A 20532-nucleotide genomic window follows, 5' to 3' on the forward strand; every position below is an offset into this window, starting at 1 on the left:
TAGGTAGTAGCTAGATGGCCTTTTCTCTCTTTGTATCTCAATACAACGTTCTCTTGGAGATCTATTTGATGTAGTGACTCTTTGCAGTGTGTTTGTTGGGATCCGATGAATTGCGAGTTTATGATCAGATTTACCTTGATTTAATATCCAATATTGATTGTTATAGCCTCGTATTTCTCCGATATTTGGGTTTTGTTTGGCCAACTTCATCTATTTATCTTGCAATATGAAGAGGTGCTTTGTAATGGGTTCGATCTTGCGGCGTCCTTTCCCACTGACAGAAGGGGCAGCAAGGCACGCATGTGTCATTGCTATTAAGGATAAAAATATGGGGTCTATTCCTACATGAATAAATCTTGTCTACATCATGTCATCGTTCTTATTGCATTACTACGTTTTTCCATGAACTTAATACACTAGATGCATGCTGGATAGTGGTCGATGTGTGGAGTAATAGTAGTAGATGCAGGTAGAATCCAGTCTACTAATCTTGGATGTGATGCCTATATACATGATCATTGTCTTGGATATCGTCACAATTATTTGCTTCAAGGTTTCAGCATAAAGGATATTCATGCCACTACCACCATCCATCAGCACTTTAGTCAGTCGAGTGCCTTCAACAACTGGGTCGACCACCAATGCTTGCCTCCTAGGGGTGGCTATACGTGCTGGATGGTCAGACTGGTCGAATGTGATGGTAGTCTAGGACCACTTCAAATAAATTTGTGTTGCCGGAGCAACCATGTTCACTTCTCTGTTAATAACTTTCAATCGACTTTTGCTCTCAACATCAGCAAAAATCATCAGAGTGGAGTTGACATTGGGAAAACCGTCATCATCCTCTTCCTTGTCCTCATCCTTGTCCGACTCCTTTTCCTTCTCCTTGGGTTACTTCTCTCAGAATTGCTGGATCAGGAGTCGACACTGCCGAGTGGTGTGCTTTGGACAAATCAAATTACCCTCTTCATCTTTATTTGTGTGAATGTGACATGGCAAATGCAACACATCATTTCCGTCTTGATCTTTCACTTTCTTGGGATTCCGGGGCCCCTTGGGCTTCCCCTTCAACTTTCCTTGAGCCATAACTAAGGCTTCACCAGGAGCAACTGGCTCGGCCTTACGCTTCTGTTTTTGATTGGAAGTACCTCCACCAGTGTCCTGGGTCCCTATTTTGTGCTTGCCACTCCAGAGTCGGTCTTCCTCTTCGCCGTTAGCGTATTTTGTGGAGATCTCCATCATTCGAGTTAGAGTCATATCTCTTGTCCGAACGAATTTCAGATTCAACTCCCGATACTTAACGCCTTCCTTGAAGGCACATATTACTTGGTGATCTGACACATTCTCCACCGTATGGTGTAACGTGATCCATCTATGGATATAGTCTCTCAAGGTTTCATTCGGTTTCTGTACACAACACTGCAATTCTGTCAACCCTGCTGGTCGCTTGCAAGTACCCTCAAAAGTTCTAACAAACACTCTGGCGAGTTCCTCCCAACTGTATATGCTACCAGGCACCAACTGGTTCAGCCACGCCTGGCCGAGCCTTCCAACATGAGAGGGAGGTGCTTCATTGCCACTTCATCATTGACACCACCAATTTGCACAGCCACTCAGTATTCTTCAAGCTAAGTGTCAGGCTTAGATTCACCGGTGAACTTGCTGACTCCAGCCGCCAACCTGAAGTTGGGAGGAATCATCGCGGCCCTGATGGCTCTGCTGAAACACTTGGGACCGGAGACGTGCACTCTGCTGCCTGTCGAATAATCTCTGTCATGACCTTCTCTATGCGCTCTGTTCCTGTTGACCAGACCTTGAACAAGAATAAATCTCGCATCGAAGCCTGACTCCCTTGGGTCGACTGGTACTCTTCGCTCGCCGCTGTGGGGGCGCCTGTCATCCTGCCGCCGGGGCACGTCTGACCCACTCCTCGGAGGAGGCGTGGGCACTCGACGACGGTCATCGTGGTCGATTCGGTGATCATACTGCTTGCGGTTTCTGTACTGATCCTGCCAGTGCCCACGTCCTTCACGCCACGGAGGCGATCTTGGGCTGTGAGCCGACTGGACTATGTCCGCCACCACAGACCTTCTGTGAATCCTATTCCGCGACTGAGATACTGCTTTATTCTGTTCTCTAGCTGCTCGAAGCAAGGCCCGGATCTACATCAAACCCCTGCCCGCCTCCGACTGGGAAGGCTGGATTGACTCTGCTATTCGGGCTGGGGCTATGAGATTTTGTATCGGAGTGCGGTATACCTGAGTTTGAGGCAGAAAAAGCTGCCGCCGACTGGATACAGGGATCCGCTGCCGAGCATGATCCTCGAGTGCATGCTGCAGGTTCTCCAGACGAGTGCGCTCAGCCAAGTTGGCTAGGCGCGCTTCCTCCAAGGCCCGGGCCTCGGGGGTTTCTCCAACGATAGGAGTGTGACGTGCATCCATGTTGTGGCGGCGAAGCTCTTCCCTCCGCTGCAAAGAAAGGGGCTCGGGGCGGTACTCCTCGTGGACGCGCGACGGATCGCCGCCACCATCACCACCGTCGTTGTGGGGGAAGCCAGGAGGATTGGGTGGTCCGTAGACCATCAAGACTTCTGCCGCGGGATCACTGCTGTCGCATTCGGATGCACTCTCGACGGAGCCAGTCGACAGGTCAAACATGCCGTAGAGAGTTTCATCGGGCTCGATTGCTGCGATGTGTGAGGTGGCCGACTAACGGTCCACCATGTGCCTCACCCACCGCTGGAGCCGTGACCGACCAGAACGCTTGTGTCGGTGAGTGGCGGAGGATGAGGACACCATAGGAACCGACCAATACCGAGTCGACGGTTGCCGGAGAAGGACGCCGCGGACGCACACGCGAAAGTGCATCGCCCCGCGGACGGGGAGCGCATCGACGTTGAGTGGAGCTTCTAGGAGCCAGGCGAATCGTCGGCGATGAACACAAGCGCGCTGAGACGGATCTCGCGGCCCTCAACTAGTCCGCCAGCTGAAACCATGATGATGAGAATCGAAAAGATTGCAACTCCACCAGAAAGTCGCTAAGACACCTGCCCCAAGGTGGGCGCCAGCTGTCGTGGATCTAAGACTGACAGTAGAATGGGGGGTAGGTATGAGGAGGCAAGATCCTAGCTATGGCGAAGTTGTACACACGAGTTTTACGAGTTCAGGCCCTTCACAGAGGAAGTAATAGTCCTACGTCTCGGTGCCCTGAGGCGGTTGACTGGATTATGTAAGTGTGTGTTTACAGAGGGTATGAACCCTTGTGCTAGTGGAGGGGGTGGCTTATATAGAGTGCGCCAGGACCCCAGCCAACCCACGTTACAAAGGGTTTAAAGTACATTAAGAAGGAGGCGTTACTGGTAACGCTAGTAATTAAGTGACATAAATGCTTATTAAGTCTATGAAGTAAACGTCCGACCGTTGCCGTGCAGAGTGACTTTAGGTCTTCTGCCGTTGACTGATAATTGTTGTGGTCGAGTGACCTTGAACCTTATGAGTGGAATGACTTGTGGTCGAGTGGATGATGCTATCCCTTCAATGCTTCTGGTTTTAAGATGGCGTCCTAGGAGAGGGTGTCTAGGTCAGGCCTATGACCCTACCCTAGGTACATAGCTTCATCACCTCGTACCTACACAAACAAATAAGAACCTCGCAACCAACGCGATAAAGGGGTTGTCAAGCCCTTCATGGTCACTTAGGAGAGTGAGATCTGATAGGGATAATAATAATAAGATAAACATTTTTGGTATTTTTATGATATAGATTGAAAGTAAAGATTGCAAAGTAAAATAGATTGGAAACTTATATGATGGAAAATAGACCCGGGGGCCATAGGTTTCACTTGTGGCTTCTCTCAAGATGGCATAAGTATTACGGTGGGTAAACAAATTACTGTCGAGCAATTCATAGAAAAGTATGAGAATATCTAGGCATGATCGTGTATATAGGCATCACATCCGCGACAAGTAGACCGAAACGATTCTGCATCTACTACTATTACTCCACACATTGACCGCTATCCAGCATGCATCTAGAGTATTAAGTTCATAAGAATAGAGTAACACATTAGGCAAGATGGCATGATGTATAGGGATAAACTCAAGCAATATGATATAAACCCCATCTTTTATCCTCGATGGCAACAATACAATACGTGCCTTGCTGCCCCTACTGCCACTGGGAAAGGACACCGCAAGATTGAACCCAAAGCTAAACACTTCTCCCATTGCAAGAAAGATCAATCTAGTGGGCCAAACCAAACTGATAATTCGAAGAGACTTGCAAAGATAACCAATCCTACATAAAAGATTTCAGAGAAGAATGAAATATTGTTCATAGATAATCTTGATCATAAACCCACAATTCATCGGATCTCGACAAACACACTGCAAAAAGAGTTACATCAAATAGATCTCGAAGAAGATTGAGGAGAACATTGTATTGATATCCAAAGAAAGAGAAGAAGCCATCTAGCTAATAACTATGGACCCGAAGGTCTGAAGTAAACTACTCACACATCATCGGAGAGGCTATGGTGTTGATGTAGAAGCCCTCCGTGATTGATTCCCCCTCCGGCGGAGCTCTGGAAAAGGCCCCAAGATGGGATCTTTTGGGTACAGAAGGTTGCGGCGGTGGAAATAGGGTTTCGTGGTGCTCCTGGATGTTTTCGGGGTATATGTATATATATAGGAGGAAGAAGTAGGTCGGTGGAGCATGAGGGGCCCACGAGGGTGGAGGGCGTGCCCAGGGGGTAGGCGCGCCCCCTGCCTCGTGGATTCCTCGTTGATTTCTTAACGTCCACTCCAAGTCCTCTGGATCGCGTTTGTTCCAAAAATAATTCTCCTGAAGGTTTCATTCCATTTGGATTCCGTTTGATATTCCTTTTCTGCGAAACAATGAAATAGGCAAAAAAACAACAATTTGCACTGGGCCTTGGGTTAGTAGGTTAGTCCCAAAAATAATATAAAAGTGTATAAATAAGCCCATTAACGTCCAAAACAGATAATATAATAGCATGGAACAACCAAAAATTATAGATACGTTGGAGACGTATCACTAGGCCATGAGGTTGGCGAGTAGGTAGACTGGGAGGCTGACATCTTCGCACGCACCCCAGAGTTTGAATCTATCAAGGTTCAGCGGAGCCCGAAATCCAACAGTGCTAGTTGTTGTTTTCTGCTTGTTTTTTACATCACAGAAAATAAATATCAAACAGAGTCCAAATGCAACGAAACTTTTTGTGGATTTTTTGGACCAGTAGACACCAGATGGGCCAGAGAAGCACCTGGGGGCTGCCCCGAGGGGAGCACAACCCACCAGGGCGCGCCTGGGCCTCCAGGCGCGCCCAGGTGGGTTGTTCCCACCTCGGTGGTTCCTACACTGCCTCTTCGCTCTATAAATACCTCCTTGCGCCAGAAACCCTAGGGGAGTCGACGAAAAACAATTCCAGCCACCGCAAGTTCCAGAAACCACAGATCTAATCTAGACACCATCACGGAGGGGTTCATCATCCTCATTGGTGCCTCTCCGATGATGCATGAGTAGTTCAACTCAGACCTACGAGTCTGTAGGTAGTAGCTAGATGGCTTTTTCTCTCTTTGTATCTCAATACAACGTTCTCTTGGAGATCTATTTGATGTAATGACTCTTTGCAGTGTGTTTGTTGGGATCCGATGAATTGCGAGTTTATGATCAGATTTACCTTGATTTAATATCCAATATTGATTGTTATAGCCTCGTATTTCTCCGATATTTGGGTTTTGTTTGGCCAACTTCATCTATTTATCTTGCAATATGAAGAGGTGCTTTGTAATGGGTTCGATCTTGCGGCGTCCTTTCCCACTGACAGAAGGGGCAGCAAGGCACGCATGTGTCATTGCTATTAAGGATAAAAAGATGGGGTCTATTCCTACATGAATAAATCTTGTCTACATCATGTCATCATTATTATTGCATTACTACGTTTTTCCATGAACTTAATACACTAGATGCATGCTGGATAGTGGTCGATGTGTGGAGTAATAGTAGTAGATGCAGGTAGAATCCAGTCTACTAATCTTGGATGTGATGCCTATATACATGATCATTGTCTTGGATATCGTCACAATTATTTGCTTTCTATCAACTAGCAAAAAGGCTCGTGCGTTGCAACGGGAGAAAAAATATGACACACTTTTAATTTACAAAAAATGGTCTATAATCTGAGATTTTGTAGCTATCACCCAAACAAAGATGGTCTTAACCTATAAAAGCGCAGTCTAAGACTCTATGAGTGTTTTATTTCAACACAGCTTGCATGTAGATTTAATCCGTACAAAGAAACGGGCAAGTGATCATGCATTTATTCATGTCATGTTCGGAATGGGGTGTTGTTACGGGCGAGTAAATAAAAGCGACAAAAACAAACGATGACACATTAGCACATTATGGAGATATGTGTGCATCAATGGCAGTTTTCAGTTTAAGAATCACGAACTTAGGGTAACTCTTGAACACTTTTTTTCACATGAATATTTCTTTAATAGATGAAGAGTTGTTAAAAAGGTTGTTAAAAATATACATGATTTTTTAATCATAAAAAGAGATTTTTTTTGTCGGGAAAAGAATATTTTGTATAGTCTCCTGTGGACGCAGGTACTTGCGCCCTTATTTCCTCACTATTTCTTGCCATACATGTCATAGGTATTGGTCCCTATTTCATCACTATTCTTATCTTATCAAACTTGACTTTTATTTTATTTTTTGTCATCCATGCCTCCTTTTTACTTTTTTCATGCATGTCCTCTCTTTTTTCTTCTTATATATTAGATAATAGCGCAACATCTCATCTTTATCAGATCTCCTCTACATTTTCTGTTTTATTTCTTTTATAGCGGACATCCCATCTTTATTGGGTCCTTCTTTTATTTCTTGTCATGCATGTCCTTATTTATTGGGTGCCTCTAACAAATTTATCATCAATTTCATGTCCAATCTTGATTTTGCTGAGGTGTTCATCCTTGATATGAATTAGTACCGGTATGACAAAAAGACGGATAATGCATTGTTGATTAACACTGCAGCCTAAATAATATTTTTAAATTGTTAACAGGTATAACATAATTTTCAGATTCTACATATTTTTCTAATCAAATTCCATATATAACATGTTAAATTTAGAGCTACGGTTTAGAAGATATGAGTATTTAAAAAAAACATTTGATATGTAATGCGGGTTTAATGTTAGAAACATTAGGGGGTTTTCTATAAAATAGAAAAACGGACTAAGAATACCTATTTCTTTTATTAGTAGGTATAGATTTCCCAACAATAATTTGTCTACCCACCGTTGCTATTTTCTCAAGAGAAGCCACTAGTGAAATCTACGGCCCTCGGGTCTATTTTCCATTATATACTTTCAGATCCATATTGCCAATTGCCTTTTCTTTTCTTTGCTTCTTTTATTTTTAGATCTCTATTATCAAAAACCCAAAAATACCTTACTATGTTTTATTTACTTTTATTTGCATCTATCAATCTACTACAATTTTATCCTATCCTCACGTCACTTTTTGGCACCGCTACCCAAAAGGGATTGACAACCCCTTTAACGCATCAGGTTGCAAGTATTTGTTATTTGTGTGTAGGTACCATTTACGTAGTGTTGTGTGGTTCTCCTACTGGTTCGATAACCTTGGTCTCATCACTGAGGGAAATACCTTGCCATTGTTGTGCTGCATCTTCCCTTATTCCTTAGGGAAACACCGACGCATCTCAAGCGACATCAGGTAAGTCTTCATTGATTGAAGAAATACGTTACTTCGTGTGTTGTGCATCAAAGTCATCCAAAACGCATAAGCATTAGGATGTGTGTCCACTTCAGAGGACATTCGAAGATTGTAGGATGTTTTGCTCACACCAGAACTTGTAGAACCTCTTCTCATCCAAGGGCTTAGTGAAGATATCAACAAGCTGGTCTTTAGTCTTTATGTGGTCGATGACAATGTCTCCCTTCAACACATGATCACGAAGAAAGTGGTGACGAATCTGAATATACTTGAGTCTTGTAGTGTTGCACTGGGTTGTGGGCCATCTTGGTAGCACTCTCATTTCATAGTAGAGAGGGACTTTCTTCACGTTGACGCCAAAGTACTTGATGGTTTGCTTCATCCATAGTAACTATGAGCAGTAGGCACCAGCAGCAATGTAGTCAGCCTCAGTTGTGGAAAGTGCGACGTTGTTCTGCTTCTTTGGGGACCAACATACAAGAGATCGTCCGGGGAAATGACATGTGCATGATTTAGACTTGAGATCCACATGATCTACAGCGTAATCAGAATCAGGAAATCCAGCTAGATCAAAAGATGAGCCCTTGGGATACCATAATCCAAGCGTTGGTGTGTGAGCTAAATATCGAAGAATTCGCTTCACAAACTGGTGGTGTGATTCCTTCGATGTCGCTTTCAATCGGGTACACGTGCAAACTCCAAGAATAATATCTGGCCTAGATTCACATAGTTAAACCAGCAAACCAATGATGGAGCATTATACCTTCTGATTGAAATCTTTACCATTTTCGTCAATGCAGAGTTGACCATTATAGGCATTGGTATTTTGAGGCCTTTGCAGTCTTGCATGCCGAATTTCTTCATGCAATCTCTGAGGTATTTATCTTGAGAAATGAAGATGCCATTTGGTTGTTGACGAATTTGAAGACCAAGGAAGAATCTAAATTCTCCCATCATAGACATATGATATTCTTCACGCATCATATATGCAAATTCGCCACTCAAACGCTTGTTAGTGCAACCAAAGATAATATCATCAACGTATATGTGGCATATGAACAGTTCACCATCGTAAGACTTTGTGAAAAGAGTAGGGTCAAGTGAACCTGGTTTCAATCCCTTTTTCTTCAGGAATCCTTCACACTATCATACCAAGCCCGTGGGGCTTGCTTGAGGCCATAGAGAGCCTTTTTGAGTCTGAAGACTTTGTCAGGATTCTTTGGATCCTCAAAACCTGGTGGTTGAGCAACATATACTTCTTCCCCAAGCTTACCAATGAGGAATGCACTTTTCACATCCATTTGATATATGAGAATATTGTGATGGTTAGAATATGCAAGCAATATACGAATAGCTTCAAGCCTAGCAACAGGTGCAAAAGTTCCACCGAAATCTATACCCTCAAGTTGTGTGTAGCCTTGTGCTACAAGACAAGCCTTACTTATCACTACTTGGCCATTTTCGTCTTGCTTATTGCTGTAGATCAACTTCGTGCCGGTGATATTGTGCTTGCGTGGATTAGGGCGATTCACAAGCTCCCGCACATTGTTGAGCTCAAATTGTTTCAATTCTTCTTGCATGGATTGAATCCATTCAAGGTCCATAAATGCTTCATCTACTTTAGTGGGATCTACAATAGAGAAAAATGAAAAATGCCCACAAAAGTTCGCTAATTGTGTGGCTCTTGAGCGTGTGAGGGGACCAGGTGCATTGATGTTGTTGAGGATCTTCTCAGTCTGCACTTCATCACCACTTGTGGATGAGTAATAACCCACAAATATAGGGGACTGTTTGTAGCCTTTTTCGATAAATAAGAGTATCGAACCTAATGAGGAACTAAAGGTAGAACAAATATTTCCTCAAGTTCTATCGACCATCGATACAACTCTATGCACACTTGACGTCTGCTTTACCTAAAACAAGTATGAAACTATTTTGCAAGAATAAAACTACGAGTAATTTTCGAGAATAAAACTACAAATAAATTGCAAGGTAATAAAAGTAGATAACTTTTGTCAACAAGAAAGTCATTTGTCCCTAGGCAATCGATATCTATACTGGTAATCATTCATGCAATTTTATACGAGGGAGAGGCATGATCTAACATACCTTCTCTACTTGGATCATATGCACTTACGATTGGAACTCTAGCAAGCATCCGCAACTACCAGAGATCATTAAGGTAAAACCCAACCATAGCATTAAGTACCAAGTCCTCTTTACTCCCATACGCAATAGCCAACTTACTCGGGTCTGTATATTCTGTCACTCGTGCCACCCACTATAAGCGAATTCTGAACGTATTACAACACTCTACAGTGGGTATCCCTCCATTATCGCAATACAGAGGGCACCATAGGATAGTACCAAAATAAATATACACTCATACCAACCAAGATCACAATTAACCCATACGGCAAAACGGATCTACTCAAACATCATAAGATAGCCATAGATCATTGGGAAATAATATATAGCATTAACCACCATGTTTAAGTAGAGATTACAACAAGTAGAAGGGGTGTTACACCGCTGTATAGAGGGGGACAGAGTTGGTGTTGATGGTAGCAGGATTGTTGATGTAGATCGTCATCACGATCCTTGCCCCAGCGGCACTCCGGTGTCACCGGGAGAGAGGGGGAGAGAGCCCCCTCCTTCTTCTTCTTCTTCTTCGTTGGCCTCCCCCCTAGATGGGAGGAGAGTTCCCCCTCTGGTCCATTGCCTCCATGGCGGCGGAGGGGAGGGAGCCCCTCCGAGATTGGATCTCCCTCTCTGTTCTCTTCTGTTTCACGTCCCTGTTTTCTGGCCGAAAATCGTTTCTTAAATTCCCAGAGATCTGTAACTTTGATTGCACAGAGATTTTTACACAGTTTTTTCCCGGATATAAGCTTCCTTTTGCCCCAAGTAGAGCTCCAACCGACGTACGAGGAGGGCACAACCCACCACCACGCTCCTAGGCTGCCTGGCGCGTCCAGGTGTCTTGTGGTGGTTGTGGGCCCCAGTTTGTGTTGATTCCACCTCCCAAAATTCACAAATATTCCAAAATAATTCTCCACAATTTTTTATCGCGTTTGGACTTTGTTTGATATGGATATTCTGTGAAGCAAAAAAACATGCAAAAACAGGAACTGGCACTAGGCACTGGATCAATAGGTTAGTCCAATAAATCATATAAAATGTTGGCAAAAGTATGTGAAAGTTGTATAATATTGGCATGAAACAATCAAAAATTATAGAAACGACGGAGACGTATCAACATCCCCAATCTTAATTCCTACTCATCCTCGAGTAGGTAAATGATAAAAAGATAACTTTTGATTTGGAATGCTACCTAGCATAATCTTGATCATATATCTAATCATGGCATGAATATTAAGACACGTATGATTCAAAGCAATAGTCTATAATTTGACATAAAGACATCAATACTCAGGCAGCCCAACAAACAAACGTATCTTTCATAATATCAACGCTAAAGAAAGATATCCCTACAAAATCATATAGTCTTGTCATGCTCCATCTTCTTAACACAAAGTGTTTATCATGCACAACCCCGGTGTCAGCCAAGCAATTGGTTCATACTTTTTTAACGCGCTTTAGATTTTTCAACCCTCACGCAATACATGAGTGCGACCCATGGATATAGCACTACGGGTGGAATAGAGTATGATGATAGGGGTAAATAACTAAATATGGAGAAGGCAAAAAAGTGAGAAAGTCTCATATCGATGTGGCTGACCAACGGGCTATGGAGATGCCCATCAATTGATATCAATGCGAGGAGTAGGGATTGCCATGCAACGAATGCACTAAGAGCTATAAGTGTATGAAAGCTCACCAAGAAAACTAAGTGGGTGTGCATCTAATCCTATACTGAAAAATTCCCACTAGTATATGGAAGTGACAACATAGGAGACTCTCTATATGAATAACATGGAGCTACTTCGAAGCATAAGTGTGGTATTTGCATGCCCTTCTCTCTTTTCTCTCCTTTTCTTTTTCTTTTTTTCTTATGCTCTTTTTTGCCTCACATTTTTCATTTTTTTTCTTTTCTTTTTTTATATTTATCCAGAGCCTCATCCCGACTTGTGGGGGAATCATAGTCTCCGTCATCCTTTCCTCACTGGGACATGCTCTCATAATGAATAATGATGATCACCACACTTCTATTTACTCACAACTCAAAAGAAATAAAAATTACAACTCGATACCTAGAACAAAGTATGACTTTATATGAATGCCTCTGGCAGTGTACCAGGATGTGCAATGATCTAACGTAGCAGAGATATCAAAAAATGGACAAACCATGAAAATATCATGCTAGCTATCTTACGATCATGCAAAGAAATATGACAATCAATGCTCAAGTCATCAAAATGGAAGAGGTGGAAGTTGCATGGCAATATATCTCGGAATGGCTATGGAAAGGCCATAATAGGTTGGTATGGTGGCTGTTTTGAGGAAGATATAATAAGGCTTATGTGTAATAGAGCATATCATATCACAGGGTTTGGATGCACCAACGAAGTTTGCACCGACTCTCGAGGTGAGAAAGGGCAATGCACGACACCGTAGAGGCTAGCAAATTGTGAAAAGGTAAGAGTGCGTATAATCCATGGACCCACATTAGTCATAAAGAACTCATATACTTATTGCAAAAGTTTATTAGCTCTCTAAGCAAAGTACTACTATGCATGCCCCTAGGGGGGAGGTTGGTAGGAGTTAAGCATCGCGCGCCCCTGACCTCTACGCAAAGGAAGACAATCAATAATAAATCATGCTCCAATTTCATTGCATAATGGGAGACTATACGTACATGCTTCGGGAATCACAAACCTTAACACCAATATCTTACTAGACACGATCATCCACTAGTACCTCCCACATCATAAAACTATTGCAAGGAATCAAACATATCATATTCAGTGATTCACAAGTTTTATGTAGCATTTTATGACTAACCATGCAAATGACCAATTCCTATTGACTCTCTAAATAGATATAAGTGAAGCAAGAGAGTTCAATTCTTTCTACAAAATATCGTGCTCTAACAAATATAATTGAAGCAAAAGAGCATTCTACAATTAATGGTTTCCATGTGAAGGGAAACGGGTAATCCGAACTTCAAATGATATAAGTGAAGCACGTGAAGCATTCTATAAAGCCATACTAAAAAGATATAAGTGAAGTACAATGAGAATTCTATAATCAACCATGGTCTATCTCATACCAGCATGGTGCATAAAAGAAAAATGAAAACTAAACACAAAAGACGCTCCAAGATTCACCCATATCACATGAACGAAACGAAAACGAAAACATACCGATACCTGTTGAAGAAAGATGGGATGCCTTCTGGGGCATCCCAAGCTTAGACGCTTGAGTATCCTTGAATACTTATTTCAGGTGCCTTGGGCATCCCCAAGCTTGAACCCTTGCCTCTCCTCCTCCTCATATCGGGACCTCCTCGATCTTTGATCACTTCATCCACACAAAAATTAATAGAAAACTCGGTAAGATCTGTTAGTATAATAATGCAAATCACTACTTTAAGTATTGTTGCAAACCCATTCATATTTTGTTTTTGCATTGTAGCTGTTCTATTTTAACTTTTTCATGGCTTATATTGTCGGGGAATGCAGTATTTCAAAACATTCCTACGATCACGCAAGATCTATCTAGGGATGCATAGCAACAAGAGGGGAGAGTGTGTCTACGTACCCTCGTAGACTTAAAGGGGAAGCGTTAAGTAACGCGGTCGATGTAGTTGAACGTCTTCGCGATCCAACCAATCAAGTACCGAACACACGACACCTCCGTGATCTGCACACATTCAGCTTGGTGACGTCCCTCGAACTCTAGATCCAGATGAGGCCGAGGGAGAGTTTCGTCAGCACGACGGTGTGTTGATGGTGATGATGAAGTTACCGACGCAAGGCTTTGCCTAAGCACTACAACGATATGACCGAGGTGGAAATCTGTGGAGGGGGCACCGCACACGGTTAACAGATCAACTTGTGTGTGTATGGGGTGCCCCCTCCCCCGTATATAAAGGAGGGGAGGAGGGGGCCGGCCGGCCTCATGGTGCGCCCCCAAAGGGGGGATTCCTACTCCTACTAGTAGTAGGTTTCCCCCATTTCCTAGTCCAACTAGGAGGCGGAAGGAAGGGGAAGAGGAGAAGAAGGGAGGTTGTCCCCCTTCCCAATTCAGATTGGGCTTGGGAGGCGTGCCCCCACCTCTTGGCCGCCTCCTCTCTCTTCCACTAAAGCCCATGTAGGCCCATTAAGCCCCCAGGGGGTTCCGGTAACCCCCCAGTACTCCGGTATATGCCCGAACTAACCCGAAACCCTTCTGGTGTCCAAACATAACCTTCCAATATATCAATCTTCATGTCTCGACCATTTCGAGACTCCTCGTCATGTCCGTGATCACATCCGGGACTCCGAACTACCTTCGGTTCATCAAAACACATAAACTCATAATACCGATCGTCATCAAACGTTAAGCGTGCGGACCCTACGGGTTCGGGAACTATGTAGACATGACCGAGACTCATCTCCGATAAATAACCAATAGCGGAACCTGGATGCTCATATTGGTTCCTACATATTGTACGAAGATCTTTATCGGTTAAACCGCATAACAACATACGTTGTTCCTTTTGTCATTGGTATGTTACTTGCCCGAGATGCGATCGTCGGTATCATCATACCTAGTTCAATCTTGTTACCGGCAAGTCTCTTTACTTGTTCCGTAATGCAACATCTGGCAACTAACTCATTAGTCACATTGCTTGCAAGGCTTATAGTGATGTGCATTACCGAGAGGGCCCAGAGATACCTCTCCGACAATCGGAGTGACAAATCCTAATCTTGATCTATGCCAACTCAACAAACACCACCGGAGACACCTGTAGAGCATCTTTATAATCACCCAGTTACGTTGTGACGTTTTATAGCACACTAAGTGTTCCTCCGGTATTCGGGAGTTGCATAATCCCATAGTCATAGGAACATGTATAAGTTATGGAGAAAGCAATAGCAATAAACTAAACGATCATAGAGCTAAGCTAACGGATGGGTCAAGTCAATCACATCATTCCCTAATGTTGTGATCCCGTTTATCAAATGACAACTCATGTCTATGGTTAGGAAACTTAACCATCTTTGATTGACGAGCTAGTCAATGTAGAGGCATAGTAGTGACACTCTGTTTGTCTATGTATTCACACATGTACTAAGTTTCTGGTTAATACAATTCTAGCATGAATAATAATCTAGATTACATTGTAATGATTCTAACACCCATGGAGTCTTGGTGCTGATCATGTTTTGCTCGTGAGAGAGGCTTAGTCAATGGGTCTGCAACATTCAGATCCGTATGTATCTTGCAAATCTCTATGTCTCCCTCCTTGACTTGATCGCAGATGGAATTGAAGCGTCTCTTGATGTGCTTGGTTCTCTTGTGAAATCTGGATTCCTTTGCCAAGGCAATTGCACCAATATTGTCACAAAAGATTTTCAGTGGACCTGATGCACTAGGTATGACACCTAGATCGGATATGAACTCCTTCATCCAGACTCCATTTGCTGCTTCCGAAGCAGCTATGTATTCCGCTTCACACGTGGATCCCGCCATGACGCTTTGCTTAGAACTGCACCAACTGACAGCTCCACCATTGAATAAAAATACGTATCCGGTTTGTGATTTAGAGTGATCCGGATCAGTGTCAAAGCTTGCATCGACGTAGCCGTTTATGACGAGCTCTTTGTCACCTCCATAAACGAGAAACATATCCTTAGTCCTTTTCAGGTATTTCAGGATGTTCTTGACCGCTGTCCAGTGATCCACTCCTAGATTACTTTGGTATCTTCCTGCTAAACTAATAGCAAGGAACACATCAGGTCTGGTACACAACATTGCATACATGATAGAACCTATGGCTGAAGCATAGGGAATGACTTTCATTTTCTCTCTATCTTCTGAAGTGGTCGGGCATTGAGTCTGACTCAACTTCACACCTTGTAACACAGGCAAGAACCCTTTCTTTGCTTGATCCATTTTGAACTTCTTCAAAACTTTATCAATGTATGTGCATTGTGAAAGTCCAATTAAGCATCTTGATCTATCTCTATAGATCTTGATGCCCAATATATAAGCAGCTTCACCGAGGTCTTTCATTGAAAAATTCTTATTCAAGAGTCGTTTTATGCTATTCAAAAATTTAGTATCATTTCCAATCAAAAATATGTCATCCACATATAATATTAGAAATGCTACAGAGCTCCCACTCACTTTCTTGTAAATACAGGCTTCTCCAAAAGTCTGTATAAGACCATATGCTTTGATCACACTATCAAAGCGTATATTCCAACTCCGAGAGGCTTGCACCAGTCCATAAATGGATCGCTGAGCTTGCACACTTTGTTAGCACCATTTGGATCAACAAAACCTTCTGGTTAAATCATATACAACTGTTCTTTAAGATATCCATTAAGGAATGCAGTTTTGACATCCATTTGCCAAATTTCATAATCATAAAATGCGGTAATTGCTAGCATGATTCGGATGGAATTAAGCATCACTATGGGTGAGAAGGTCTCATCGTAGTCAACTCCTTGAACTTGTCAAAAACCTTTTGCAACAAGTCGAGCTTTGTAAACAGCAACATTACCATCAACGTTAGTCTTCTTCTTGAAGATCCATTTATTCTCTATGGCTTGCCAATCATCGGGCAAGTCAACCAAAGTCCACACTTTGTTCTCATACATGGATCCCATCTCAGATTTCATGGCCTCAAGCCATTTTGCGGAATCTGGGCTCATCATCGCTTCCTCATAGTTCGTAGGTTCGTTATGGTCAAGTAGCATGACCTCTAGAACAGGATTACCGTGCCACTCTTGTGCGGATCTTACTCTGGTTGACCTACGAGGTTCGGTAGTAACTTGATCAGAAGTTTCATGATCGTCATCATTAGCTTCCTCACTAATTGGTGTAGGAATCACTAGAACTGATTTCTGTGATGAACTACTTTCCAATAGGGGTGCAGGTACAATTACCTCATCAAGTTCTACTTTCCCCCCACTCATTTCTTTCGAGAGAAACTCCTTCTCTAGAAAGGATCCATTCTTAGCAACGAATATCTTGCCTTCGGATCTGTGATAGAGGGTGTACCCAACATTCTCCTTTGGGTATCCTATGAAGACACATTTCTACGATTTGGGTTTGAGCTTATCAGGTTGAAGCTTTTTCAGAAAAGCATCACAGCCCCAAACTTTAAGAAATGACAACTTGGGTTTCTTGCGAAACCACAGTTCATATGGTGTTGTCTCAACGGATTTTGATGGTGCCCTATTTAACGTGAATGCAGCCGTCTCTAAAGCATAACCCCAAAACGATAGCGGTAAATCAGTAAGAGACATCATAGATCGCACCATAACTAATAAAGTGCGGTTACGACGTTCGGACACACCATTACGCTGTGGTGTTCCAGGTGGTGTGAGTTGCAAAACTATTCCGCATTGTTTCAAATGAAGACCAAACTCATAACTCAAATATTCACCTCCATGATCAGATCATAGAAACTTAATTTTTTGGTTACGATGATTTTCCACTTCACTCTGAAATTCTTTGAACTTTTCAAATGTTTCAGACTTATGTTTCATCAAGTAGATATACCCATATCTGCTCAAATCATCTGTGAAGGTCAGAAAATAACGATACCCGCCACGAGCATCAACACACATTGTACCTCATACATCAGTATGTATTATTTCCAATAAGTATGTTGCTTGTTCCATTGTTCAGGAGAATAGAGTTTTAGTCATCTTGCCCATGAGGCATGGTTGGCAAGCATCAAGTGATTCATAATCAAGTGATTCCAAAAGCCCGTCAGCATGGAGTTTCTTCATGCGCTTTACACCAATATGACCTAAACAACAGTGCCACAAATAAGTTGCACTATCATTATTAAACTTATATCTTTTGGCTTCAATACTATGAATATGTGTATCACTACTATCAAGATTTAGTAAAAATAGACCACTCATCAAGGGTGCATGGCCATAAAAGATATTACTCATATAAACAGAACAACCATTGTTCTCTGATTTAAATGAATAACCATCTCACATCAAACAAGATCCAGATATAATGTCGATGCTTAATGCTGGCACCAAATAACAATTATTCAAGTCTAAAACTAATCCCGAAGGTAGATGTAGAGGTAGCGTGCCGACGGCGATCGCATCGACTTTGGAACCATTTCCCACGCGCATCGTCACCTCGTCCTTAGCCAATCTTCGCTTAATCCATACCCCATGTTTCGAGTTGCAAATATTAGCAACAGAACCAGTATCAAATACATAGGCACTACTACGAGCATTAGTAAGGTACACATCAATAACATGTATATCAAATATACCATTCACTTTGCCATCCTTCTTATCCGCCAAATACTTGGGGCAGTTCCGCTTACAGTGACCAGTTCCTTTGCAGTAGAAGCACTCAGTCTCAGGCTTAGGTCTAGACTTGGGATTCTTCACTTGAGCAACAACTTGTTTGTTGTTCTTCTTGAAGTTCCCCTTCTTCCCTTTGCCCTTCTTCTTGAAACTGGTGGTCTGTTGATCTTCAACACTTGATGCTCCTTCTTGATTTCAACCTCCCCAGCCCTTAGCATCGCAAAGAGCTCGGTAATTGTCTTATCCATCCCTTGCATATTATAGTTCATCACGAAGCTTTTGTAGCTTGGTGGCAGTGATTGAAGAACTCTGTTAATGACACTATCAACCAGAAGATTAACTCCCAGTTGAGCCAAGTGATTGTGGTGCCCAGATATTCTGAGTATGTGTTCACTGACAGAACTATTCTCCTCCATTTTGTAGCTATAGAACTTATTGGAGACTTCATATCTCTCAATTCGGGCATTTGCTTAAAATATTAACTTCAACTCCTGGAACATCTGTATGCTCCATGACGTTCAAAACATTGTTGAAGTCCCGGTTCTAAGCCATAAAGCATGGCACACTGAACTATCGAGTAGTCATCAGCTTTGCTCTGCCAGGTGTTCATAACATTTGGAGTTGCTCCTGCAGCGGGTTTGACACCTAGCGGTGCTTCCAGGACGTAATTCTTCTGTGCAGCAATGAGGATAATCCTCAAGTTACGGACCCAGTCCGTGTAGTTGCTACCATCATCTTTCAACTTACATTTCTCTACGAATGCATTAAAATTCAACGGAACAACAACATGGGCCAGTTATCTACAACAACATAGACATGCAAAATACTATCAGGTACTAAGTTCATGATAAATTAAAGTTCAATTAACCATATTACTTAAGAACTCCCACTTATATAGACATCCCTCTAATCATCTAAGTGATCACGTGATCCATATCAACTAAACCATGTTCGATCATCACGTGAGATGGAGTAGTTTTCAATGGTGAACATCACTATGTTGATCATATCTACTATATGATTCACGCTCGACCTTTCGGTCTCAGTGTTCTGAGGCCATATCTGCATATGCTAGACTCGTCAAGTTTAACCCGACTATTCTGCTTGTGCAAAACTGGCTTGCACCCGTTGTATGTGAACGTAGAGCTTATCACACCCGATCATCACGTGGTGTCTCAGCACGACGAACTATAGCAAAGGTGCATACTCAGGGAGAACACTTATACCATGAAATTTAGTGAGGGATCATCTTATAATGCTACCGACGTACTAAGCAAAATAAGATGCATAAAGGATAAACATCACATGCAATCAATATAAGTGATATGATATGGCCATCATCATCTTGTGCCTTTGATCTCCATCTCCAAAGCACCGTCATGATCACCATCGTCACCGGCTTGACACCTTGATCTCCATCGTAGCATCGTTGTCGTCTCGCCAACTATTGCTTCTACGACTATTGCTGCCGCTTAGTGATAAAGTAAAGCAATTACATGGTGATTGCATTTCATACAATAAAGCGACAACCATATGGCTCCTGCCAGTTGCTGATAACTGTGTTACAAAACATGATCATCTCATACAACAATTTATATAGTCACGTCTTGACCATATCACATCACAACATGCCCTGCAAAAACAAGTTAGACGTCCTCTACTCTGTTGTTGCAAGTTTTACGTGGCTGCTACGGGCTTAGCATGTAACATCCCAAATATTCAATTTGGATGTTATACATAGGTCATCATATGCATATCATATTTTATTTGCTTTTTGTTTGTGATCCTAGAAATCTTAAGCAACTCAAGGACCTACGAAGAGAGTTGGGGATTTTCATTTATTTTCATATTTGAATTTCTCTCAAATTTGAAGAGAGGATCATTTCGGTTTTAATATTTTTCTCTCCAAAATATTTCCGATATTAAAATAAAAGAGAGAAGATAATATGACTTCTTCAAAAAGAGAGAAATTTCGGAGGAAAGATTTTAAAATCAAATAAATATTTTATTTGGATTTTATTTGAGATTTTATTTGAATTAGAAAAAATATGCATTTTTCAGAATTACATTCTTAGGCCAGAAAAATGTTCACTTTGTTCTAAATATTTTATTTAGATGGCGAAAATTGTTTTTGACATTTTTAAGAATTTTTTATATTTATTTAGGATGTTTCTTCTGTGGAATTTATTTAAAAAAAAGGGTTTCGCCCGACTGGGCCAATGGCCCAGCCGAGCAGGCCGGCCCGCCTCAGCGCCACCGCCTTCCTCTCACGGAGCCCCGCTGCCGCACGAACACCGAGTCCGGCTC

The sequence above is a fragment of the Triticum dicoccoides genome, chromosome 3A (genome assembly GCF_002162155.2).
Source record: "Triticum dicoccoides isolate Atlit2015 ecotype Zavitan chromosome 3A, WEW_v2.0, whole genome shotgun sequence".
NCBI lineage: Eukaryota > Viridiplantae > Streptophyta > Magnoliopsida > Poales > Poaceae > Triticum > Triticum dicoccoides.